Source organism: Lepisma saccharinum, chromosome 18 (genome assembly GCF_977018435.1).
Source record: "Lepisma saccharinum chromosome 18, izLepSacc3.1, whole genome shotgun sequence".
Lineage (NCBI taxonomy): Eukaryota > Metazoa > Arthropoda > Insecta > Zygentoma > Lepismatidae > Lepisma > Lepisma saccharinum.
The window spans coordinates 46048907-46076819 of NC_139246.1; the positions used below are offsets into that span (position 1 = coordinate 46048907).

The 27913-nt window shown below is 41.0% G+C and overlaps 1 protein-coding gene across 1 annotated transcript in view; it reads right to left on the reverse strand.

Moving 5' to 3' along the window:
• LOC146002049 (cuticle protein 14-like) overlaps window positions 1-27913 on the reverse strand; it is a 135130-nt gene that overhangs the window by 37816 nt on the left and 69401 nt on the right. The gene's annotated exons all lie outside the window — the stretch shown is intronic.

Genomic DNA, 27913 nt, shown 5'->3' on the forward strand with positions numbered 1-27913 from the left:
AAAACCTCGTTAATCCGGACTAATGGGAGGATAAGTTGACCGGTTTAACGAAAGTCCGGATTAAGTTAAATAACCTAAAAGAACAGTAGAATGTGCATTAAAACTCCGTTTATAGGAAGAAGTCAATCTAACCTATCTACAAGTTTCTTGTGAACATTATCCTACATGTAAAATGTCAGCATCATGCCATGAAAACGTTAAGTGGAAAACAGCCCACTGTTGTCTCGTCTTGGTGAGGTTGGACAGTTGGAACTCAATGGAACTTGAATTACTTGCACTGCTACACACCATCAAGAGCTTCCGATACTACCTCCTATACAGAAAATTTTACATTCAGACAGACTCCGGCGCGCTGACGCATTTGAGAACATCACAGTCTCTTACGGCAAAGCTCTACAGATACGCCATTACCCTGGCAGAATACGATTTCGGCGTAATTCACATCAAGGGAAGCAACAATACAGCGGAGTCATCCAATCAGGATCGTCTAACAGCGCTCGAAGAAGCAGGGAAATTGGCAACTGGAAAACTCTTGAGCCGCTTTCAAACAGACAAAGCGAGGGAAGACCCAAAATTTTCAAAACTGAATTTTAAAGTAGGCGAAGAAGTTTTGATATATACCCGGCAAGTAAAACTTTTTCGGGTAAATACAAGGGACCAGCCTCCATTACAAAGATACTGACTCCAAATACAGTTTAAGTGGAAGTCGCAAATGCTAGGGAACACATATGTAGACGTTATAGCAGTTGAACGATTGAAACGCTACTATCCACCCCTCGAAGAACCCCAAATCTTGCCCGATCAGGAGGAAACAGACATCAAACCAAAAGAAAACACACCGAAGAGAAGCATAAACGTTGCTGTTAAAATAAGCAAACAAGAAATGAAACCACAATCAACAGAAGGCAACACTCTCGCAACAAGTCATCATTCCCCTCAAAACCCAAAAACAATGCAAATAATACATCATGATACTTGTGATGTACAAAACATGACCGTCGATGTGATCATAATCCAAAAAGATGAACTTCTGTCCAATCAAGATACTCTCGCTTATCGGTTGCAGAAACAGCAGGACTGGGTTACAGCCAAACCTGCCACATAGTGGCCCAACTGCCGCATGGAGAAGCCATTCATCCGATCTTCCATTCAAGGGCATCGTACATCTATCAATACGACCTTTTAACAGTATATTTTCCCGAACACTTTAGTAACTAATGAACTAACAGCCAAAATAGGAACAAAAAGAAACATTTTACTTGAGTAAATTCTCCTTTGAAATATTTGGAAAATAAACCTGAAAATAACATTAAACGCAATCCCACACTTCAAATTATCTTCACTCGCTCGAAAGAAAAACACAAGTCACTTCTTCAGAACTGTAGCCGCAAGCTTCCATAGAAAGAAAGAAAAGAATAAACTGTTGACTAATATTACGTCACCATTCATGTCATATTACAGAAACACAGTGTCAGGGGAAAATAAAAATCACTTCACACAGCACAATTCACCGCTCGCTCATCCGCTATCAGTATGTCAAGGTATCTCCATCAACAAAAAACACCCAACCGAACATGCCTACATTGGGAATACAAAGCAATCCTCCGGCCAGCTGAGGGGGCTGGAAGTTCGACCCTCTAAAAAAACAGACGCCTTGTTATTCTTCAGTGGAAGACATGTTTGGAGACGCGTTCATGAAATTAATAGTGCACATAATAATAATTTATTAACATTACCAATGCTACACGTAAATTATTTTAATATACAAAAACACTCTACTCTTCCTACTCTTGAATCATAAACAGCACCTTAAGACAGGCAGGTACAAAACACCATACAGGGCGTCCACTAATCGAATCTCTCAACTTCTCATTCTATAATTGCAGAACCAAGGAAGACGACATCTCCACGATCAATCACACCAACTCTCGAGAGCACTATAAATGGGGTTAACAACCTGCCTCAGGAGGAGAAGCCAACAAGCACGTGAAGGATCCAGATCGGGTCGCGAGAGCGCCACAGTGCCGGACGGGAAGAATCGTCTACAGGACCGTTCACAAGCCGTTGGCCCAAACCAGGGCCTCAGGTCAGCCAGTGGGACCAGCGCCCAACCGACCGTTCCAGCGTCCAGGCGATCTGGAGATAAGTATCTGTCCCTTTATGGTGCTAATCCTTCTACCCTAACTTCTCCATCTTAATAATCTATTGGAGTGCTAGCCACAATAAATTCAGTCACTTAAATATTCAATTAGTGTTTCTTTAATTTAACTGATCTACCTCTGACTCGTCGCCAGTTGGTCAACGGGTCCTACCCTCGAATACAGAGGGTGAAATCCGGTAAGACTAAGGTTTTAACGCCCCCAATTGTGTCTCCAGGGACCAGCCCTGCGACAGGAACCTTAGCTCGTAACTGTATGTAGAAATAATCGCCCTCTACATTGACATCAAATAAGGTGATAGCCTCCACCAAAAAGGCAAAACTAGCTATAAATTGTAAATAAATCTAAAGAAAATTACAATCATTCTCTAAAATTATACATAAAGTTAACAATCTGTCTTCAATAAACATATTGGGAGAGTTCTAAAAGAGGCATCCATCGCTCAATAGAAAATCTGCCACTGAAGATTGCATGTTTCAAAATCTCAAACAGTTAATTTCCCCGAAATTTCAAATTCAGTATGAGAGATTGCGCTTTTTGGTATGGAAATTATTTCACGGTGAAAGAAAAGTCCAAACACAGATCATATATTTTATGTAGTTATGTAAATAGAATTAATGAAAGATTTGGTATATTTTATTTCGCATTTCTGCCACTTTTGGCTACTGACGAAGATGAGGTTGAGCAGAAGAAACAGATGAAGATCAGGATGAAATTGATGAAGGGACATTCATAAAGAACACCCATGTGCAAACAGGGATTCGGACATGGGACCGCTAGCGTCGTAGTACGAAGGGCGGCTTACTAATGTTGAGTAAGATTCACAAGACCCCTTGCTCTTCCAAACAGTGTGCGTGAAAACCGAAAGAAACATACACATTTTACAAGAAAACTTGTCTAATTAAGAATTATCTTAATAATATGTACATGGAAGGAATATTTTGATAAATTATTCTTTGATTTATTAAAGATTTGAAATCTAAGTAATTTTTATAAGGTAAAATGTAATTAAGCCTATTAAATATTTGTTTCTTTTATATTCAAGAGTAATTGCTTATGAGCGTTTATAATACATGTATAATTATTATAAATCTTCTGCCATCTATAGAGTAATTTGTAATTTAATTCATGTGGTATAGAAGAATTGATCAAGCTGAGAGGTGGTTAGATAATGGCTTTCTCTTTCAGTGAGTCTACACTCACCAAAACGAACGAGTCGACAGGTAATTGTATTATATGGATGTTAGTTTATTAGAACATAATTTGAAACTTAAAATTCGTGAAATCCATTAAATTAAATCTTAGTGCAGTCACTATAAACAATTTTTTTATTCGAAAGAAAGGAAGTAATTCATAACAAGCAGAAATTTGGTAAAGCTTTGCAACACTAATAACAACATACCAAAGGTCACCGGCGATCAGCCGTACGCTGAGTCAGCCATATTGAAAAATGGCAGTAAAATGAACGGTTTCAGGAAATAGGGGAACTATTATTCACAAGAAGCTGAAATTTGGTGCATAGCTTCTTTATAACATTAATAATAACATATCAAAAGTATCCGGTGATCATCCGTACTCTAAGTCCGCCATATTGAAAAATGGCGGACAAACTCTAGTTTTCACGGGTAATTGCGCGCGACTTTTGGCATGTTGTTATTAATGCTATATAGACATTACATACCAAATTTCAGCTTGTAATGAATTAGTTCCTTTATTTTTCTACGTATATTTTGACTGCACTATCTCTGAAGCAATATTTAAGCAAATAAAATTAGAGCAGCCCAACCGTTAGTATTATTTTACTAAAGAAAAGGCTAATTTAAAAAGCAAAAAGCTTAATTCGCACCGAACTACTATTTAAGCATGTAACGACCCATTTGGAAAGTCAGTGAGATTACTACAATCCAGAAGTGTCCATGACTGCATATTAAGGTTACCAACTTTGAATTCGTTTCCAGGACACGTCTTCAACTGACGCTATACGTCAAGCAAATAAACCGTGTAAAGTTTCAATTCAATCAAACAATGGATATATACTTGAGGTTTTATAATATTTAGGCTTTCTTTCAAAGAAATAGTCCAGTCATTAAGGGCAAAAAATCGTCTGATACATGGACGTCCGGAAAAGGGAGCAAGGAGGGGGGGCAACGACCCACCTCACGGTACATGAAAGTCAATTATAAAGTACATATTTCACAAATATAATTTCATTTAAGACACAGTAATGTGTGTTAGTTATTGCAAGGGCGTTCTATGAACAGGATAACTTCAAAGTGAAGCAATGTTTTTTGAGGGCACAACCCTATTATGTGGGAAAATTTGCCTCGTTTGTCCCACCCCTGGAGAAAATGTTGCGGACGTCCATGGTCTGATGTAGTTAGGCTTGCCATCTTTAAAGGCGCAGCGACGAGATTAACGACTAGTGAAACGACGTGCTTCATTAAAACTAATAATAGTTAATATTAACATATTTACAAAAACATCAAATAATGCAATTGGATAAAAGGCTTCTGGAAGTTTCCTTTTAGAAAATTAAATACACGGAAATTGTGAATTGGCTAGTCAGCTCGTCCAAAAAGGGAAATAAATGAATTTAATATATTGAATAAAGTTCAACAAACCAGAAAGTCCCTTTGCCATTTCTGACGAAACGGATCAAGAAGATATTCAAGGACAGGAATGCCATTGGAAAAATAAAGTTGAACTGCATATTCACTCATCTGGCGGGACGAGTAGAAAAGTCTCCCCAAGGACATAATAATAATAATAATAATAATAATTAGAATACAATTGGTTTCCTTTTCATTTTATTTTTTTATAATTGAGGGGGGTCAGTGCAACAGTGGTCTAAGCCACATTTTTAAAAAATAGAGAAACTGCAAGTTAAAGTTATACAATTTTGGTTTTCTTGGAATTTGGAAATCCCAATTTTGTTGGTAGTGGTGTGTGACATGATGCTTGGTTAACTTAACTACAATGATATATAGTGTTTTGTTAAGTAGATTTAGATATATTGTAATTTTTATGAGGAACCTGCAACACCCTTGGTCAGACCACTGTTACACTGACATGTGTTTGTACATGACAAAAAAGAAAAAAAAAATATTTGAAGAAATGTAGTGCAAAGAAACATATTTCCATCCTAATATTTTGTTTATAAGTTTTAATATTATTTAAAGTGATTACATAGTACACAATGTGGTTCTATTAATAAAATGTTTAGAGTATACACTGTATCATTACAAGCAAAAGCATAACAGTTTCGCATACTGTTCCAGTATGTTTTGTGCATGATTACACAGTACTACACATAATCAAGAATGTCAAAAATGTCTTTACTATCATCCTCCATCATATGTTCTATATTTTCATCTGCATCAGTTCTATTTTGACTATTGTAAAATGAATGGTGAATGACTCTAACTAACTAACTCTCTAGCCTTCTTAAACCCGAAGGTTCATGGCTGCAGCAACACAGGCCTTCCATCTTTCCCTATCTTGAGCAAGATCTATATACTCTTTTCCATCCCTACCGATTTCCCTTAGGTCCATCTCAACGTTGTCCCTCCATCTTCGTCTTGGCCTTCCTACTGGTCTCTTACCATCAGGTTTCCCAACAAGAATCTTGTAAACTCCTCTTTCCTCTCCCATTCGTGCCACATGGCCTGCCCACCTAAGTCTTCTTGATTTAATTATTCTAATAATGTCTGGACATGAATACAAATTATGTAGTTCTAAATTATGTAACCTTCTCCACTCACCTGTCTCCTCATCCCTTTTAGGTCCAAATATTTTCCTAAGGATCCTATTTTCAAATACTCTCAATTTATGTTCCTCTTTCAATGTAAGGGACCAAGTTTCACACCCATATAATACTACAGGCAAAATTACTGTTTTGTATATTTTAACTTTTAGTTTCTTAGATATTAAACGAGAAGACAAAAATTTATGAAGAGAAAAGTAACATGCATTTCCTGAATTAAGCCTACTTTTTATTTCCTCTTTAATATAATTTTCATTTGTTAATATTACTCCTAAGTATTTGAATTTGGAAACTGTTTCAAACGAGTTGTTATCAATAATTAGATTTTGATTATTACCTAACACTTGGTTTCGGCCTGTAAGCATATATTTAGTTTTCTCTTTGTTAACTTCCAAACCTATCTCTTTAGCAGTTTTGAAAAATATTTTAGCATTATTCTTAATTGTATTCACATCATCCCCCAGTAAGTCTACATCATCTGCATATGCTAACAACTGAGTCACACCATTTAATTTTAGTCCTTCTTTAGTTTCGTTTACCTTCCTAACAGCATATTCTAAGACAAAATTAAAGAGCAATGGAGATAATGCATCTCCTTGTTTTAACCCATCATGAATTGTAAATTTGTCAGACATATTAATACCCACACGAATTTTACTTTCTGTTTCACTGGTGCATACTTTTATCATACTAACAAGCTTCTTAGGTATTCCAAACTCTACTAATATATTATATAATTTATCTCTTTTGACCGAATCATATGCTTTTTTGAAATCAATGAATAGCTGATGGACATTTTGATTATATTCCCACTTTTTTCAAGTGTCTGTCTGATGTGAAAAATTTGATCTGTAGTTGATCTGTTGCGTTTAAATCCACATTGATAATCACCCATAATTTCATTAGCATATGGGGTTAGTCTTGTTAAAAGAATGTTAGATAATATTTTATATGTTGTTGAGAGTAGAGAAATTCCACGGTAATTATTGTAGTTCATTTTATCACCTTTTTTAAACACAGGAACAATTATGGATTCTTTCCACTGTTGAGGGATTTCTTCTTTATTCCATATTAAACAAATTAATTTATGAATTTGACATATTAATGAATTTCCACCACATTTAATTAACTCAGCTGGTATTAAATCAATGCCAGGTGCTTTGTTATTCTATATTTCAAAAGGTCATGAATATCTTTATGTTTCTTTGGGTTCATTGGTCTTGGATTGGAATATGTTGGTATTAGCTGAACATGTTGTAGTTCAAGAGTGTGTTTATCCCTACTCTTTTGTCCTTGAACAATATTCACATATGTACCTTGCTCTATAGCATCTGAATAACAATACTTGACACAACATTATTTTCCTCCTTTTCCTTACTGGAAACATCACTTTCACACTGAACATCAGCCATCTTTGATGTTATTATACTGACCTCTCATTGGTAGTTTGAGGTTGGACCAATTTTGCACTCGAACAACACGGAATTTTGTATTATTTCATTTTGCCTGTTGGAGAGGGTTAGACCACTGTTGCACAAACCCCCTCAATTGTTATCTTAAAACAATAATCATAAGCATGATAATAATAATTATTGTTATTATTATTATTACTTTTCAAGTTTTCTCGATGGTCTATCCCCAGACAAAAATTTGTGGTTGCCCCTCTGCACACAGTCATCCTCTGTTGACTGACATGAAAGACGAAAGCCAGCCTCTGTGGCGGAGTTGTTAGCACATTGCGCTATGATGGCAGGGATGCGGGGTTCGAATCCCGGCCTGGTCAAGGTTGTTTTGAGTGTTCATTCATTAATTTCATCATCCCCATCTTCGAAAATTAGCCAAAAGAGGCACAAAGGCGGCGAAGTAAAATAAAGCAAATTAATCAACCAAACGACGTAACTATTAAATGTTAAGAAATGCCTTGTAATACTAGGAATGCGTATAATGCAAGTACGATGTGCAGACGATCAAGAAAGTTTTATTAAATAAACGTTTAGGAAACAGAGGCTTTACGTATCATTAAGCAATATTGGATTCACTACAACGACTTGTGTATATTACATAATTTTGTTCGTTAGTTGTTACGATACCCATAATTATCTAAAACACTACAGCAAAAATTACGAATATTAAGAAAATTAATAAATTAATTTAGGAATCGTGTATAAATATTTACTTATTTATTACCTCTTTATTACAAAATATGTTCAAATAGATGGAAAACAATGTAATAACAAATCTGCTGAATCTGCGACATCTCTTGTTCAGTTTAGTAAACATTTGTCACATGACATACATCATTTCGTTTCTTTTCGTAATGAACGTATGCTGCCTAGGGTTCGACTCTGGATGAACATAGATTTTTTATTTGATTCTGATGTGCTTTATTTTATTTCGCTTTTTGTGCAACTTTGGGCTAATTTGCGAAGATGGGGATGAGTGATGATGTAATGGAATTGATGAACGCACATTCACAAACATCCATGCCCAGGCCGTGATTTCGAACCCAGGACCCCTGCCGTTGTAGCGTGCTAACCACCCTCTTTGTAAACAACGATCACAAGAATACTACACTCTGTCCCAACTATCTCTGGAACAGGTAAAAATACAAGAAGTCTCTGCGCAAGTAGTGATGCGAGACGACTCCACCAATGAACACGTAAGAGGGAACGGGATTGCGTGCAGGGGGAAAGCGTGTTCTGCTTCGCTCTGTCCACTCGATTTCCCCCACTTCTCTCACACTATGCGCCACCTTGCTCCAGAATTAGCTTGGACAGGATATAGGCCAGCGTATCTAGATAACATGGCTTCCACTTGCCCTCTCTCCGATTCACATTGTCCGGAATAGACACACTTCTCACTCTCTGTAGTTTATTTCTGATATTTGCCGGCTTCTTTAATCCCGTGGTGGCGCTTTCTCGCAATGTATAGACCCTATGTACATGTATCTCTCTCTACTTGACGCAGTAGACAGGTTCAAATTCCCTGCGATAAGAAAAGAATGCCCATTTATTGTATCCTTTCCCTTTTATTTGTAATTCTTTTCTTGTATTTAGTTTGTAGTTCTCTGGTTTGTTTTCTTAGTTTTTGTTTGCTTCTACTTCTTCTATACCTCTTGTTGATTTCTTTTTCTATGATTTCCTCTTCTGTTTTCTGTTCCCTTTTTTCTTGTTCTCCCTCTCTTTACTTTGTGTCATTTCTCCTATCTTTTTTCTCTTCCTTTCTTACTCTCTCCTTGCATTTTTATTCTTCTTTTACTTCCGTCATTCTCTCTCCACAGCGCTTCTTTATTTCTATTCTCTGTCTCTCTCCCTGCTGTCCTTTTTATCAATCTTCCCTTTCCTTTATCCTCTCTCTCTGTCTACATGGGCATTATCTTTACTGTATATGACACTTACGCGTACGGACCTTTCCGCACACGGGAGGGGAACCTAGATAATAAACAGTTCCACGGACACGGACATTTTGCTCAGCACGAAAACAGCGCCTTGAATAAGGTAGTGTGGAAAACGGCACGGTTCTGGGCTCTCTGGCTGGTTCCACTCGAAAATGATCCGCTAGAGGCGCTGGTGTTGTTCTCGGTGCATGGTATTCGTCTGCGTATAATGGAAGTAAATAGAGTTTTCGCTGCAACGTCTGATTCTTTTACATGAAGCATTTCTATGAATGTGATAATTGATATGATATTTAGTACAGTGGTCGGGAAGATATTAACGAACATTCTATACAGTCGACCACGTCCTGTTATCGTTATGCTTTCATTAATAATACGGGAGAAAAAATACGCGTGGAATGCTCTTGGTAACTAAATTTTTGTGTATGAATTAGGTTCATAATTATTCATCATCATCATTTCTTTCAAAGATATACACACTGGAGCATTTATATTTTTTATATTTACTGTCTCTTTTCTTCCGCTTTAAATTAATCGCGGCAATGATGATGATTGCATGAAACGACAAGGGGAAACCCGCAAAACGTCCTTAATGCCATCGACATGAGTGTAAGGAAACTTTCAGACCAATGGGACAAGCTACACGGGATGTTTACACTGATGTGACTAGTGACACAGACACTTCCAGACAGTAAAATAGCATTCATTGCTCATGAGGGTCGAAACAGCAAACGACACGTTCATATGTCGTATTCGCATGCAACTTGTTACTTCGGTCGGAAAGCTCCTTAAAGGAAGGGTGCTCAGACCGAAGCCACGCGCTACAGGAGGAGTTCCCAACTAAGTGACAAGCGACAGCCTTGAAGCGGCACTTCAGTCTATTAGCCAACGTTTGCTGCTAATTGTGCGAACAACAGATCTAGGCGACACGATAAGCCACACGTGTCGCTTTGTCGCTTGTGTGTCGCTCAAACTGGGCCATTTCCTCAATAGCTTGCAACGTGTTGACGTGGTTTGTTGTTCGCGCATGCGCGATGCAATGAGTGTCTTGCTTTAGGGATATTGCGCACTAAAGCGGCACGCGACACTTATCGCTTGAGGATTTCACCAACCGAACGCTGGCCTGTGCTGCCCGTCATGCCTTTACAATGTGAAATGTTGCTCTTGATTGGCTCGTTTCCAAGCGACATGTGTCGCGTCTCGCTTCGGTATGAAAGTTGCCTTGGACCGAAGGACCCGTGTCGCTTTGGTGTGAAATCCTCGTATCGTTTGTCACGTGTTGCTTTGGTCTAAAATCTTCTTGAGGAAACGGTGCAGTCAGAGCTTGTGTCCCTACGGTTCGAAAGGCTGGATTGATTACCGGCTGCTCGCTTTCAAGCGACACTTGTGGTTTGTCGCCTCGTTATGAAATATCTCTCAGGATACTATTCATATTCCAATAACATAGAAAAATAAACTCTAATACACAGTCCATGACCTGACGTCCGGAATCACATTGCGATGTTTCTTCTTGTGTTACGCACTCATTTTATTTCACTTTTCTTTCCAAATTAATGCCATTTCGTGACTGCAAATCACTCCACAAATATAACTGTTTCCGTCAATGCACGTACCGCCTTTCAAGACACAAATCTACATAATATATTCCAAAAACTAACAAAGCCGCATTACTTTCATAAGAAAATTAGCACCGATACTGATCATACTGCCATCTATGTCCTCATCCGTCTCGGGAACAAGTTTCTTGGGTCGTTTTCCACACTACGTTATTCAAGGCGCTGTAACGAAAGTGAAGAATCAAGCATTCATGTTCGAATGTGTGCAGCATTAGTTCAGATGCAACTCAACACAGTTGATGATGGTGTGGCTGTGGATTCTAGATACTCCTGACAATGAAAAATTTATATATTATTTGATTGTTGTTTATCAGCGGAACTGCTACGGCAAGCAGCATAGGACCAAAATCATTGTTGAGAGTTGATCTGATTTGATTTTTGTTTTTCTGTATCACTTTTCTTGCACTTTTGGCTAATCGCAACGATGAGGATGAGTGATGATATTTGGTACGGTCAATAAATAACCGGATTAATGCCGTGAAAAAGCGAAATAAAGTGATAGAGCAATGAAACTTGGGTTTCATGCCAGGCTGGGTTACAACACATGTCTTTACAACTTTTTCTTTACCTTCAATTCACTCTTCCACTGCACCACATATTTCTCTCCCTCTCTCTCATCGTGTATGTGTGTGAAAATTATTTATCTTCCTTTGTCTAGCCGGCCTCCCTGGCGGAGTGGTTAGCACAAAGCGCTACGACGCCAGGAGTCCCGGGTTCGAATCCCGGCCTGGGCATGGATAAGTGTCCATTCATCAATTTCATCATATTATCACTCATCCCCATCTTCGCAAATTAGCCAAAAGTAGCAAATAAAAAGCGAAGTAAAATAAAACAAATCAATAAATCAATCAATCTTCATTTGTCTAAATCTCTGCACCTTCTTTCAAGTCATTTATTTTCTCGCACTTCAAATGTTTCTATCTTATGATGACACGTAAACAAAGTGGACAAAACTTTTGCATTTTAACCAGCTTTGATGTATTTTCTGTAGATCCTAAACAGAATATCGCCCATTATTATGTTCACGATTGTTCTCAAAGCTGTATGAAAATGATAGATTCTTTATGTCTAGTATAATTATAAAATATCACAAGTGGAAGAACGAATACTGAATGTATATAAGACGTTGGAATTGAAAATTGTAATTAAAAAAAAAATATAAAAAAACGACGAGATTAAAATGGATAAATATTTGTAGAAACATCTCTTTTAAAACCTTCTAATCGTGGGAATCTCTTACGAGATGCTGGAATGTCGGTACAAGTGTGAGAGTAAAAATCTTCAAACTACCTTGAACGACACATAATTGTGGCTGTTGAGAGTTCATCCAGAGTCACGATTTATCAGTAAATTACAGCGTTCATTCTGAAACACGTTGGAAACGGTTATGATTGAGATGAAAACGTACAGCCACCTGGTTGCATAATACAACAACACGGCGTTATAACTGATCAGTTTATGTAACTCAGGATGTCTCTTGAAATACACGTGCTTTAAACAAAGTACATTTTTACTGAAAGTATGACGTGGTAGCTCACGTTATGGCTCTGTACAATGAGACCCCAAGCTAGTGAAAAATGTGAGCTTAGGGTACATTTTGTGTAATTACATATTTTTAGTAAAATTTCTCCGGGAGCCCAGACTTCGATTACCGGGATGGATGAGTTCAGGCGTGTATTCTTCCAGCAATGTCCTGCACGGAGCGGTGCACCTAATAAATGGATATCTTGAGGCAACACTGGGGAGTACGGTGAGCGTGGTGCTCATCACATCACCTGTACAATTGGCCGAGATTGAGAGTGTTCACTGGCTAGCTTCACTTTTACCTTTACCTTTTACACATACACACACACACGGTGTTGCGGATCATAAGAAAGACATGTAAAATAGCTTTAAAATGAGCCCAAGATGAACTTTCCAGCTGAAACACGTACCGAGATATTTGCATTTATGTGAACCATGATTGAGGGAAAATTTCGGTTTTTTAAAAAAAAATTCAATACTAAATTCCGGGAAAACGGTATGTCCAAAAATTTTGAAAAATTTCAGTTTTAGTAGTCTCTATGAATTTCATGAACCAAAAATCGTAATATTGTAAAAGATGAAGGTTCAAAATTAATTGTTTACTGGTTGATTTAGAATGGAATGAGCCCATTATCAGAAGTCTATTGTCATTGTCACATTTGCCCTTTCAGTCAGTGTCTCATTGTTGTGCGGCTCCCTGGACTAGCGGCCCCTAGGATATAACCACAGATAAATATATATATATACACCTAGGTATATATATATACATACACATATATATATATATATATATATATATATATATATATATCTTTATCTGTGATATAACCACGGTTTTTCCTCTCATTTCGAAGATGGGGATGAGTGATGATATGATGAAATTGATGAATGGAAACTCACAAACATCCATGCCCAGGCCTGGATTCGAACCCGTAGATTTAAGTCGAGAGCTAACAACCATGAGTTGGCACTACTTGCAATGATCCTCTGCAGCAATTTCAATCGGTAAGGTTATTCAAATGTCTGCAATGTCCTCCGAACAGCCCACGGTGACTGCTTCTCTGTGTGAGGGCGTGGGAAATGCCCATGGGCTCCTCGGCGTGGGCGGGGCGACCAAAATGGCGTTTGAGAGATTGTGTGACGTCACTTTGACTAGCAATCCGAAGCACGTGGGGGCAAAGGCATTACGCTGGCACAAAAAGGACGCCTCTGTCGAACAAAGGCAGTAGCTCTCCTCTGTCCGAAGGCCATTTCAAATGCCAATTGAAGTCAATTCTTCCCGATCCAAGGTGGTCCGGAAATTGTTCTTTCCTTCATGACTCCATTTTTAAAATATACATTCAGTACATTTCGTAAAGGAACGTTGAGGATTGCTTGACCTAAGTGACGTCGCTTATCTGTTTCATTCGATTGTTCGTTTAAATTTGATTTCAAGCAGGGTTGATAAAGGTCCAGGAATTTGAAATAAATTAAATTCCGGTCCAGGAACCTTTTTTGTGCATGAATTTAAATACAGTCCAGGAACCTTTTTCCCGGGCACGTTAACTCCCATGTGAATCACCGGTGATCCACAGCAATATTACTTTATTGAGCCTTGTGAATCAGGCATGATTCACAGCAGCGTTATGTTCTGGAGCCGTGTGGATCAGTCATGTTGCACAGCAAAACGGTTTTTGATAGTGGTGTCTACTTGTATGGCCCCACAAAGTTGCACCATAGCGTTGGTTTCTGGCTTCATCATGTTGTTGTCCTTAAATTGTATGATTATTGTTGATGTGTTTTTTTTTCATAAGTACTGTTAGAGTAATATCACGTCTGAAGACTTACGCATTTCTAGGAATGAGGTAAATATTTTATTTTTTTTCGTTTTATTCGAATAGAATTTTAGATAATGACATACAGCTGCCATCTTTGTGTTCTAGTCAAATTGCAATCACAGATACAAATCCTGAAAATAAACAATACGAAACGCCCCTTAGAATATTACATTATTGTTTATGAGGGGATACTGTGTGGATCATTCGTGATGCACACGGCTCTAGTAGAAAATTTATACCCAGGGCCGTGTAAGTGTAAATCACCTGTGATTCACACAAACAACAATAAATAACAACAATACAAATTACATTTCTGAAGAAAATCTTGACGTGAGATGATTTTTGTGCTAAAAGGAACAAGAAAACCTGAAAATTTGAAAATGGCCCGGAGGAACATTTTTGTGGATATGGCTCTGGCAGTTAACGTTTAAAACACGGTCCAGGAACCCATTTTCAATTAAACAATGCGGAACTTGGACCGAAATGTGGAAGAAAAAAGATTCACAATGAATCTTATTTTAAATCAGTCTTCATATATATATATATATGTGTATATATATATATATATATATATATATATATATATATATATATATATATATATAAGTAAAGTGCTCCCCTGTGCATAGCACAACGCCATGAAGGCGTATAGGGGTTGTGGGGGTAACGCCCCACACTTTCTTGATCCGGTCGTGAGTGGGGTGATGTGACCAGCATCACGCCCCTGACCGCCTTTACCCCCCAGGGTTTCCCCCAGGTACCCATCTTATTCGACGCTGGGTGGGCGCCGAGGCCGCTTCCATCGTTAGAAAAGTTCCCGGATTTGAACGGCCGGGGATATATATATATATATATATATATATATATATATATATATATATATATATATATATATATATACACATGCCCGACATTGTGGCCGAGTGGTTAGCACAACGCGCTGCGACGCCAAGGGTCCCGGGTTCGAATCCCGGTCGGGCTTGGTTGTTTGTGAATGTCCATTCATCAATTTCATCATTTCATCACTCATCTCCATCTTCGCAAATTAGCCAAGAGGCACAAAACGCGAAGTAAAATAAACTAAATCAATCAATCAATCAATATATATATATATATCAGTGGCGGTCCCTCCATGGAACAGAGGGAACAGGCTGTTCCCTCCTACTTATCGCCCATTGAAGCTATTTTAATTATCTATACTAACATAATAAGAAGACTTCTTTCTCCCGAAATCAACACGCCGAAGAAAACTTTCACCGTGACTGGACGTTTGTTTACTTCACCTACCCTCGTCGTTAGTAGTGCAATCAGCCCGTTTGAACGTCCTCATTTGGGGCTGGAAGAGCCCCCTGGTCTGGCAGTGTTGCCAGCTGCTCACTCGAAAAAATCACCAGGGTTTTTGTTTTTGGGTATAACCTAACCTAAAGCAAGGAGGTGGCAACCTTGCTTGAGGTATTTTCTCGCAGTGTTGCCAACTCCTCACTCGAAAAAAATCACCAAGGTTTTTTTTCTTGGTCTAACGTAACCTAAAGCAAGGAGGTGGCAATTTTGCTTGAGGCTTGCCTTACAGTGCATAAAGCAAGGTTGCCAACCCACTGGTACTTTTGCCATAGCCTTTTACAAGAAAAAAAAAAGAGAAAGGGAAGAGTTAAACAACCGACAGCTTACCCACAGCCTTTTTTGCTCTAACCTAACCTAAAGCAAGGAGCTGGCAACTTTGCTTGTGCAATCAACCCGGTCGACCGCCCTCAAGTGGAGATAAGCGTTGCCAACTCCTCACTCGAAAAAAAAAATCACCAAGGTTTTTTTTGGTCTAACCTAACCTAAAGCAAGGAGGTGGCAATTTTGCTTGTGCAATCAACCCGGTTGACCGCCCTCAAGTAAAGATCAGCGTTGCCAACCTACATATACTAAACAAGGAGAGCCGGCACTGCCGTAAAAGAGAGAGAGAGATGGGTGGATGGTAATATAGTATGTGTGTGCGTGTGTGCGTATAATATGTAGCATTATTAACTAGAGTGTGTTGGCAATTTACTTGCAACTAAAAAAAATAGAGATGCCAACGTTGGTGTAAGATGAAGAGAGAGAGAGAGAGAGAGAGAGAGATTTATGGCTGGCAACAGTAACGAGCGAATGCGCCATATCGTAATTTTCCAACTCCGTATATCGTGATTTTTGTAAACCTCTCTCTCGGGGGAAACACGATGTGTTATACACACGCGCGCGCGCGCCTGTATTGTGACGCAAACAAACAAACAAAATAATAAATGTTGTATTTTAGGATACCTGGCCCCCTATAACCTCGCGAGGGTGCGTGGTGCCCAACGCAGTTCTAATGGCCGCGGCTAACAAAGCCATGCCTTTGTAGAGTTTCATGGGTTCTTTTTTTTTTTCCTCCCACCCCCTCAATTTGTTTAAGAAATTCGATTTGATCCTAAAAAACACTCTGCATCCTATTGGAGTGCTTTGGATGTGTTTTTAGATTAAAAATTTTGTAATTGGGGAATGTAGAAAAGCTATTCTTGCTTGTTGGCGATATTTTTTAAAACTGCTCTGTGACCCTCTCGTTTTTCACGTCGTAGGCGAAGGACTTCTCTGCAATCAGGATGACACTGCATAGGGTATCCTCGGGCAAGGCATCGTGGAACTCGCAGACGACCTTGATGTTGGTTCGATCGTTGACCACAACCTTCTTTCTCTTAGATGTGTTGATGACGGTCATGGGTCTCCGTGCTTTGAACTCGCTGGGCGTGTAGTACATGTCCACGCTCCCCTCGGTCACGCGTTTGTAAGCCGAAAACGCTTCGTAAAGTTTGAGGTAATCGTTTTTGGTCACGTCGAGGTTGTAATTCTCGCGCGGGAACACTTCGTTGCGTCCATTTTTGAGATAAACATTCTTGATCTTGCAGTCGTCGAATTTACTGGAATCTTTTTCCTGATTGTTATTGCGCCCGGTCTGAAAGAGCACTACGACGAAATCTGGCATGTCGAACTGTATGTTGTTGAACTGCGTCGTCACGTCGAATTCCATGTGACTTCCCGATGCCACCTTCTGTACGCACTGGTAACTGTGAAAGTGAATCGCCACCTGCGGACTTTTCAAGATCTCCGCTTTGTACTTGAGGGCGTAGTTTGTTTCGTATTCCACCACCGGCATTCTCAATTCCATGCTCCGGATGACGCATTTCGCTGCTTCGGGTAGAGTGTTGGCTATCGGCGTGGTGCCGTCCGGACCCAAAGTAGCGTATCGCATTAGTGCGTCGTTGTCGTTGGCCGCTCTTCGAAACGTAACGCACAGTCCTCCCTTCCACATGATCTCCTTGTAGTCCGAGAAGAAACCAGGCAGCAGACGCATGGGAAAGAGCACCGTGTGACTTTTCGTCGATATTTTGGTCCCGGCTTCGAATCCTCCCGCTTGATAGTACGCTGCGTCCGTTTTGGATAATTTCAACGTTCCCACTGCCGTCGACGTGATGCCTGATAATCTTCTGTCGATGACGGTGTTGTGTTTCCTCACCTCCACCTGCGAGAACAGGTGAGGCACGAAGTTGTCCACGAGTATCAAGTTTGCTGCTGCAGGAAACGCGTCTCCGCTTTCTTTCTTCACCACGTCGAATTGAAGGTAGAGGTCCGCTCTGTGAGGATGAATGAACCCGTCGCCTACGTCCACGTCGTATTCGATCTCCCTGTTCGCCTCGTTCAGATTGGCAAACGTGCGACGGTTGGGAGGGAAAGATTGCAATTCGTAACTTTCGATTTGCTCCATTTTACATGTATGGTTATTTATTATACGTTGATCTCCACGATGGCCGTCGTAGTGGCACCTGCGAAATCCACCACGTCTCCTTTCTCGTTCGTCACCACCAACTCTATGTCGTCTATGCGGTTGCGACATACCGGAAAATAGATCGGCGAAGAGGGCGTGTAGATGATCGGTTCCATGAACTCGGAACTTGGTTTGAAAGTGGCTATGATTCCCGTCTGCTTATGACTTCCTAACAATCCGTCCGAAGATTTCGTGATCATACCTTCGGCCACGTTACAGTGTACGTTCAGAGTCTCTATGGCCAAGAATTTAGGAATGTTGGTTGCTACGTGCTTGATGCCAGCTTCGAGTTTGGTGTTGTTCTCGAAACCTAAAAGTTCTCCCATGGTGCCCAGGTCCACGGTCTCCGTCGCGGATAGGATTTCCACTCTGTGCGTGACCGAATTTTGAGAAAGGTATGTGCCTTTGGGTAATTGAGCTTGCAAAGTGGAAAGATTGTATTGTCCTGGCGTGACGACGATGTGTTCGCTTCCGACGCTAATTTTGTTGTTGTGCTGGGTGACGTTAGGTATGAGGTACATGCTGTAGAATGCACGCAGAGCCACGGATTTAGGATAGACGATGTCGTCGTGCAGCGTGAGTTTCAAGATTGAAGATTCGCTCGTGAGATGGAACACACCCATCCTAGTGATGCTGTTTGAGGTTCCACAATGCTTTCTGGAAATCCTCGATCGTAGGGTTATTTATTTTAGAGAGAAACGCGAGCACGGAGAGGCAGAGATGACCGCAGTTCACGTCTCCGAAATTTTGAATGCGTTCGTCGTTGTAGTATATGGAGGTTTTGTTCGTTTTCAGATAATGAATTAAATTTGTAGGTGGAACACCTCCGAAAGAATCGAAAACGAATGCTTTATCATCATTTTTGTGGTAACATATCCAATGCGTGCCTGGATTTTCTTGACCGTCCAAGTTGACTACTCCGCATTCTCTTCTTTTGACGGTTGAAGGTAACGAGTCGGACATGAAAACTCCTCTGAAGTGTTTGATTTGTAACGGTTCGATCAGAGATTCAATGTCTCGGTTGGTGAGTGCTTCTGTTTCTTTTTTTTAAACTTTTTCATCACGCCCTTCCCCTTCTTCTCCATGGCCAGGTTGTGACGTTTCTGTTCTTCCAATTCCGCCTTGTTCTTCTTCGAGTCGATGACGGTTTTCGCGATGGCGGCACTTCCGCCGGCCAAACTTCCCACGGCCCCCAATGCTGCCAGGATGGCCGGGATGCTGAATATGAAACCTCCGATCTTTTGCTGTTTCCGCGAACGTTGCAATCTTTTCAATTGAGGTGTGCTGAGCAGCAATTTCATTCCGTGTCCTTTTGACAAGCAAGAACGTTTCTTCTCGCGTTGTTTCTTGGTGAGTAACCCATCGAGAGCACCTAGATTTTTTAGATTGGAGTATGGTATCTGGTACACGACACCCTTGGGCTTCATGTTGATGCTCTATGTGTTATTTTCACGGTATGTTATTTATATATATATTCTGAGATTTTTTCTTGTGTAGTTTTTTACGGTATGTTATTTATATATTTTCAAGGCCTCGCTGTCGTTACACAAATTCTATTACGTGCTTCGTTTTCTTGCCAAGAAGTTCCTTTGTCCCCTTGTACACGATTCGAGTTTTGTTCTCGATTAAAATAGATAGCTTCTCGTCGGATAACATGTTAGCGTATCGATCTGGTAAAAATAGACTGTATTGTGCGTTGAGCAACAGGCGTACCTTGGGACCATACTGGGTAGAAACAATTGAACCGGAAGTTATCGTGTAAGGTTTGTCGACTTCCAATTCCTGAATTTTTACATACTCGACTGACAAATTTAGCATTTGTTTTAATGCTTGGAGATCACTTATTTTTTCGGTCGTCATATCAAAGAAAAATTTCAAAGTGTTAGAGAGAAATTTAATTGTTTTTCACGATGTGTGTTATTTATATATACCGAAGATTATTTTTTTTTCACGATGTGTGTTATTTATATATCAAGTTTTTTTTGACACGTATATATATTATTATTTTTTAACAGAGGAAGAAAGTTCGTGCTTCGGAAAACGCGAGGATGTGCGTAGTGATATCTTCCGTCTCCTGCATAGACTTGTACCAATCATCAGTATACTGTCTTCTTCCCTGCCTTGCCTCGTACAGTTCGTCCGACCTATCGTCCAATTTTTGCCCTGCAGCCAAAAGCAGAATGTTGAGATCACCGCACCTCAGGCCGCTGATCTCCCGAAGAAGGTCCTTGAGAACCATTTCACAAGGGATGCGAAATTCCGGCATTGTTCTTGCTATGTTTACAAGTTTATTAACATCTCCGTTAACTACCTTTTTGAATATTTTAGATAGTAGCTCGGGTGGCAAATTAGTTATGCAATCCATGTTGTTTTTTTACTGTATGTTATTTATATACCCCACCCCAATTTTTGTTTCGTGTTCATGGCGATGGTGGTGCCTAGTGCGGCGACCCGTTCACCCAACGATGCGTCTCTACTCACGAATCTTTCGAAAGCTGCGTGCTCTAACTTTCTGTCTGCTTCGTGACGTGCATCCAGATCCGTCTGCGTGGTGTTGTAGGCGACGTCGTGATCTTTGCATGCGGCGTCCAACGGATTCACACCCTTGTCTCCTCTCTCCAATCTTTTCTCGAGTTTGGTACCCGGTCCGCAGTACTGGTAGCCAGGTAAATGCATCTCGAAAGGTAACTTGTTGATGATGTCGTTCACGAGTCCCTTTCCTTCGGCAACGTTCCAGAATTTCGGAGGCAGCGTGTTGATGATTTTGATCAGGTAACCTATGCCCTTGTCGTCGTTCACGATGAAGTTGGAAAGTTTCGTGCTGATCATGTCCACGATGCCAACCTTCTCGTTGTAGAAATTACGGTTGCCTGCATTCTCTTCGCCGGCTATCACCAACAATCGGTCCACGAGTTTCCTAACGTCGTCCACCCAAACGAATTCTTTGGGTAACGTGTTGTAGCGTTTGACGCCGCTGCCTGTTTTGACCTGGTTCCAAATCGGTTTGATGAGATTCCTGTACTTCTCGCCGCTGCTCGATTTCACCCTATTCTGCGAGGCGTCGTTGTTCTGGTACAAGGCATCCGTCATGATCAGAATTTCCTTGTAACTCTGGTAATCTTCGTCGGTGTAATCTTTCGGCTGCTTTTTGGCGACGAGTTCCCACAGTCCAACCGTACCCGGATACCTGTTCCAACTATCCTTGTCGCCTAAATTGACTTTAATGTCGTTGCCTTCGAAGGTCACCTTCGATTTCCCAATCTTCCACACCACACCGCCGCCTTCGCTGGTTTCCATGCTGGGATACAATCCGAACACTTCATCCTTGTCGAATTTCCCCGTGCTCAGGTAGTCTCGTGCCAAAGGTCCCAACTCGATCTTATCCGAAGACGACGACGTGCTGCCTATGGCTCGACGTCGTGCAGGTGCATCCTTCAGTTCGAACGGCGTCGAAGGAATGCTCGAAATGGGCGTGGGTACGGTGTAACTTTTAGCTGCGAGCGGTACGAGTTCATTAATCAAATTTTTATTTTGTTCCGTGACACTTTTAATTTCTTTACCTAGACCGCTGATGGCATCGATCACAGGTTGATCCTGACGTTTCTTCTCTTCGTAGAATCCGCGATTCTCGGATTTCCAACCTTTGAAGCGTTTCGCGAGGTATTTTCGCAACTTGAGATTTTCGTCTTCGATTTTTCGTTTCGTCATGACGTTATTTATATACGTCGTTTCTCACAACGTTGCAACGTTTAGAAAGTCGTTGATTTTGTTTCTGTATTTTCCATCGTTGGGTTTCCTCGTCATGTCGATCGTCGCGAATCCGAAATCGTCACCGTTCCAGCAAGTAGAGCAGCAGCCTTCCGAAAATTGATTGTAGTTCATGTCTCCGCCTACGTAGTCATCGTACGCGTGCTTGAGGTTGGTGTGATCTTGACGAAACAAACATATGAAATTAGCGTTGTCGCGTACTAACTGTTTTGGAATTTTGGAAAACGTTTGAGCTAGGTAGAAGCAATCCATTCCTTTGTGACGACCTTGCGTGAAAAAGTTGCGAATTTCATTTTGATTTTCCAGGATGGCGTCGTCGAACACGACGACTGAATTTTCACGACAATCGTCGAGTGGTTTTATTTCCGAGGCGAACGTTGCAATGTCCAGACCATCGTACAGTTTCATCAGTTGCTGGTATTTGGATTGCTCCAAACTTTTCGAGAACACGTACAGGTGCCTGTTCTTCCAATCTAACCAATTCGGTGCGAGGAGAAAATTGTCCACGAGCAGTGTCGTTTTCCCACACCCCGAAGGACCTACGATCAGACAGCGGATGCTGTCGGGAAGCAACTCGCCGTTCTTTTTTTTTCTCGTTTGACTTTCCGGATCCGGTAGACGCTTCACCACGTTCCACGTACTCACAAGATCACTTCGTTCGCGTCGATCCAACTCTTTTCCGGAAGTCCCAGCCATTTGACAAACAGTTTGTCACCTTTCCTACGCAATACTTTCTCGATGAGGTACGTGTCGGGGTGTTTTGTTTTAGAGAGTTCCTCTTCGTAAAATCTTCCTTTCAAAATCTCGCCGCTACTATCTTTTATTATATACGTGTGTCGGTTTCCGGGTAGAACTCGAACCACGGTAAAAAGTTCCGTGCTCCAATTTTTTGTGAATCCCTTCTCGAAGGTGCGTTTGAATTTGCTGATCCTCACCTGGTCTCCAATTTTGTATTTAGCTTTTTTTGTCGTGGGTGTGTACTTTGGACAGTAAACGGTAGAAATTAAACGCTGCTCGTCGGACTTGGTAACGTCGGCTGGCTTCATGCCTATCGTTCTGTGTACCGTATCATTATAGGTGTCGACGAGTTCCGGCAGGATGTCGACCCATTTGTAATTTCCCCGAAGCGTGAATCGTTTCCACATGTGTGTTTTCAAGGTTCGATTGAATCTTTCCACGATGCTGGCTTTGATGTGACTGAAGCTCGAATAATGTCGAATCTTGTGTTTTTGAATAAACTTTTGGAATACGGCGTTGTAAAATTCTTTACCGTTGTCCGTTTGCAGAAACCGTGGTCGTCTGCCGCCGCTTTCGCGAAAAATTGTCTTGAATGCTTCCGTGACGCACGTTCCTGTTTTTGCCTTCAAAGGTAGAGCCCATGCGAATTTCGAAAACGTGTCTATGACGGTGAGGAGGTACTTGTTGCCCTTGTTCAATTTATGCACGTTTTTCAAATTGCCGCTACTCATCTCCACGAGGTCACTTTGCCAGAGGTCGTCGATGCCCTTGGTTACCACGGCCAAACGTTCGTAGTTACGGCGTGCAGGTTTATGCAATTCTTCGACGATGGCCTGCCTAGACATTTTTTTGTTTAGAGATTACGTTTCAAGAGAAGCACAAGCGTGATGGGATTCAAAGAGGGTGGCACTTCGCTCGTGTTTTGAACGATCAGCTTATCGCCGGCACTCACGTCGAAAACAGTAAGATCTTCGTCTTCGTGTATTTCATATATGTTGCGCGTTTCGTTCCAACGCGCCAGAGGAATATTTCCTGCTTTCTGGACACCACGATTCGATATCAAAGTCATGGTGGGAACGCTAGCTTTTCTGCCGTGAGACCAGTACGAAAATTCGTTTATCTGAATCGTGCCATCGAGGAGAAACTTGTAGTACGGATGATAAGGATGTAGCATGTACAGTTTGTTACCTTCGACGAAGGTGGAGATTCTCTGTTGATTGGGTACGCTGTTGATTTCGATGGCTTGCAGAGAATGCAGTTTAGCGAATTTAGTGTCGACGCTAACGAGGTTGCTGTGAAGCTGACCCAGTGTGTTTTGTATGGGCAACAAATGTTCGACTATGGTATCCGTTACGGCAGTTAACGACGGTTTGATTTTCACTTCCACGTTCAACTGCTTGTAGCTTTCGTTGAGTTCTTGCAACTTGGCACCGAAAGAGGCCAGCGTCGATTCCTGCGTGGATTCCAGCACTCCAACTTGATCTCTGATGTTGACGACAATGTTCTGAAGGTTCTCGACTTGATTCAATTTCGAGCTCTTCTCGGTAAGATCGTTCACGATGATTCGCATGTCTGTAAACTGCATGTGAAGGTCGGCGACGCTCTGCGAAGTGGGCAGCGTCGACACCAGCGAGGCAAGTTCGTCTCGAATCTGTTCCACGTTCGCCGTTTCCGTTTCCAGTCGTTTCAGCATGCGTGATATGTTCCTTTTCAAAGCGTGTAATTCTTTGGAGGTAGGGAGATTGCCCACTTTACTCTCGAGATCGCTCAACGAACTTTTGATGTCACTCGAATCTGATAGTGCCGTCACCGCCGTTTTCAATTTTTCCAAATCTTCGCTCGAAGGCACGCTCGTTCGTAACGATTCCAAGTCATCCTGTATGTTGTCCAGTACGTGATGAAAATGAGCGAGATTCGTTTCGACGTTTAAATTTTCTAAATATTCGATCTTCTGCTGAACCGTGCTTAACGTGTCTTGAATGCTCGTCAACGCTCTCGCTTCAGCGTGAATATTTTTAATTTCTTCGTTGATCAATTCCAAGGACGCCTGAAGCGTGGCGATGGTGGTTTGAATGTGTTCGAAATCTTGATAGGCCTCCAATTGAATTTTTATGTTCGCGACGCTTTTACCGATGACCTGCAGTTCGTCCGACGATGGTAGGTTCGTCATTGTATCTTCCAAAGTCTGCAACTTGGATTTAATTTCTTCCAACGTGCTGGTGAATTCTTCTTGTAATTTGGAAACGACGACGTGCAAGCGTTCTACATCAATATCGTTCACGACGGTTTGAAGTTCAGAGAAATTCTTTTCTATTGCGAAAGTTCGTTCTTCGATTTCGAGTTTCAATTTTTCCAAATCTTCATTTTTCGCTTGAAATTGCTGTAATTTGGCCAAATCATTTTGAAGCGAATCCACGCTCAACTGTATATTTTGAACGTTGTCGTAAGAAGGTACGTCGACATAATTTTTTATCAGCGTTTTCAGTTCGGAATCGATTTTCAGAATGGGGTCGAGACATTGCGTTTGGAGCGTAGCGATTTCCGACTCTAAACTTTTGTTTAAGGTTTCCTGCAAAGCAATCAAATCGGTCCTCAACTTCTTAACTCGAATGTCCAACATGAGAATCTCTTCTGCGTGGTCTACACGCTTGGTGTTGCCGAAAATGTCGTTAGGCATTTTTGGTTAACGGTTATTTATAATAGGATAGACGATTCGTAATTCTACGAAGAGAGGAATAAGTTTATCGTAATCTCCGAGGAGTTCCACGTAAAGATAATCTCCTGCAGACACATCGTACGTAATGTTAGAAAGCATCTTGTCGTGCTTGATTCGAAAAATGTTCTTGCCGGTAGAAATTTTGATTTCGCCTGCGTTTTCCGGATTCACGGTGATTTGAAGTTTCCCGTCGATCGGAATTTCGTAGAAATGTAAATTGTTATTAAAAACATAAAACATCTTGCCCACGTCCTCATCCAATTTCGTCCAAATGCTGTTGAGGTGAATGATCAACAGACCGTTGAGTTTAGTTAATACGGAAGGTAGAAATTCATGATCTGTCGTCGTGCGGTGTACAGTCTCCATTGTTTGCTTTCGGAAACCAAAGAGATTCATGTTGGTTATTTAAGAAAAAATTGAGAACGCATCTAATATAAATAACACCACAAAAAAAAATGTGTGCAATTTAGTAACCATCTTTTTTTCTTAGCAAAAGAATGGAGAAGAAGGAAGCAAAACGTGCATGCGACCAATGTGGGAAATATATATCCATTTCTAACTTGAGAAGACATCGGAAGGATGTGCATGGCAAAGGATCAAGTAAGAGAGAGCTTGATGTTGACGATCAAGCGCCACGAAAGAAGCAGAAGAGTGCCGGCGAAAGTATTCGAAATATTTTAACCGAGGAGACTTTCCGATCTGAAGAAACATCTGATCTAAACAACTTTTTTCGCTCGGTCAAAAGCAAGTTAATTTCGTCTATCACCGAAGCTTTGTTGCAATGCTCGTTGAAAATCCACCTCATCGTTTCCGCCATTTACGAAAACGTAAAAAAAGAGCGAGAAACTTTCCATCATTACACTGGTGTAAAGAGCCTCCACGCCGCCGACGTCGATGAGGTGGATGCCATTTGCAACCAGATGATTGACGCTTTGTTGAACAAGCACGAGACTTTCCAAAAACGTGGATCGGGTTGGACACTTTGCGGTTCGTCTCACACTTTAACTTTGAAGGTGGCACGATACAACCCGATGGGAGCATCAAGCTACATCAATTTGCCCCCGGAAATAGCCAGTAAGAAAGCCATCATCAACATTCAAAATGAGGATAACAGATGCTTTTTGTGGTGCATCATTGCCGATCATCACCCAGCCAATGATGACAAACATCGTTTATACCACTACAACAAGCCGGAATATCTCTCAGAATTTGAAAAACCTATGGCTGGTATTAATTACCCCGTAAATCTACGAGACATTAGTAAATTTGAGGCACAGTACAAGACAGATAAAAACGAAAATATAGCAGTACACATCTTCGGATTAGACAAAAACAACACCATCTACGTTCTCAGACACAGCAACATTAAAAGTAATCGTGTCATCAGATTACTCCTGATCGAAGATGATGATAATTATCATTACTGTCTAATTCAGAATCTTCCAAAATTAACAAGAAGTCAAATTACCACAGATCACCATAAAATTGGAGTATGCGACAGATGCCTGAGTATATTCTACGGTCAAGGAAAAAAGAATGCTGATGAAGAACTCCGAGATCATCATGAAATGTGTAGTAAACATTCGGCTACGACTATCAAAATGCCTTCTCGAGACATGACATTTTCCAACTACACCGCATTACTCTGGCATCCCGTGGTGATATGCGCCGACTTTGAAAGTTTCCAACTTCCACTCGCCACATGCGAACCGAATCCCAGCGTATCGAGCACCACCGAAATTCTACATCACGAAGCCTGCGCTTTTGGATTGATGGTCAACAACACAGGCGATGTTATTTTACATCGTGGCAATGATGCTCCACAAATATTCCTTCAAACCTTGAAGCAGATGGCCATACAATTCGCTCCTCCACTAAGAGAAGACAAAGCAATGGAGCCTCTTACCCAGGAAGAGAAGAAAGCATACGACCTTGCCTCTCAGTGTGATGTGTGCGAAAGTAACTTCACCCTCGAAAATGTCAAAGTTCGCCACCACAATCATCACACGGGAAAATATGTGGCCCCCCTGTGTAACAACTGTAATCTACAAATCAAAAAACCGAATTTTATTCCAGTATTCATTCACAATTTGGAGGGCTACGACGCCAAAATCTTCATAAAGGAGATGGGATGCGACGCTCAACCCATTAGCGTCATAGCTCTCACCAACGAGAAATTCATTTCATTCAGCAAGAAGGTGGACGTTGGAAATGGCAATCGCGTAGAAATTCGCTTCTTGGACTCCTACAACTTTCTGTCTTCGAGTTTGGCGACACTCGCGTCTCAACTCACCGACGATGATTTGATCGCCACCAGGAAATGTTTCGGCGACCAACATTTAGCACTGTTGAGACGCAAGGGTGTTTACCCGTACGAATACATGACGGATGCTTCCAAATTCTCAGAAACATCATTACCACCAAGAGAAGCATTCTACAGTCGTCTTAGCGACACCTGTTGCAGCGAAGAGGACTACCATCATGCTCACCTCGTGTGGTCTACATTCTCTTGTCAAACCATGGGTGACTATCACGATCTGTATCTGAAGCTGGATGTTACGCTATTGAGCGACCGTTTTCATCTCCATCGCT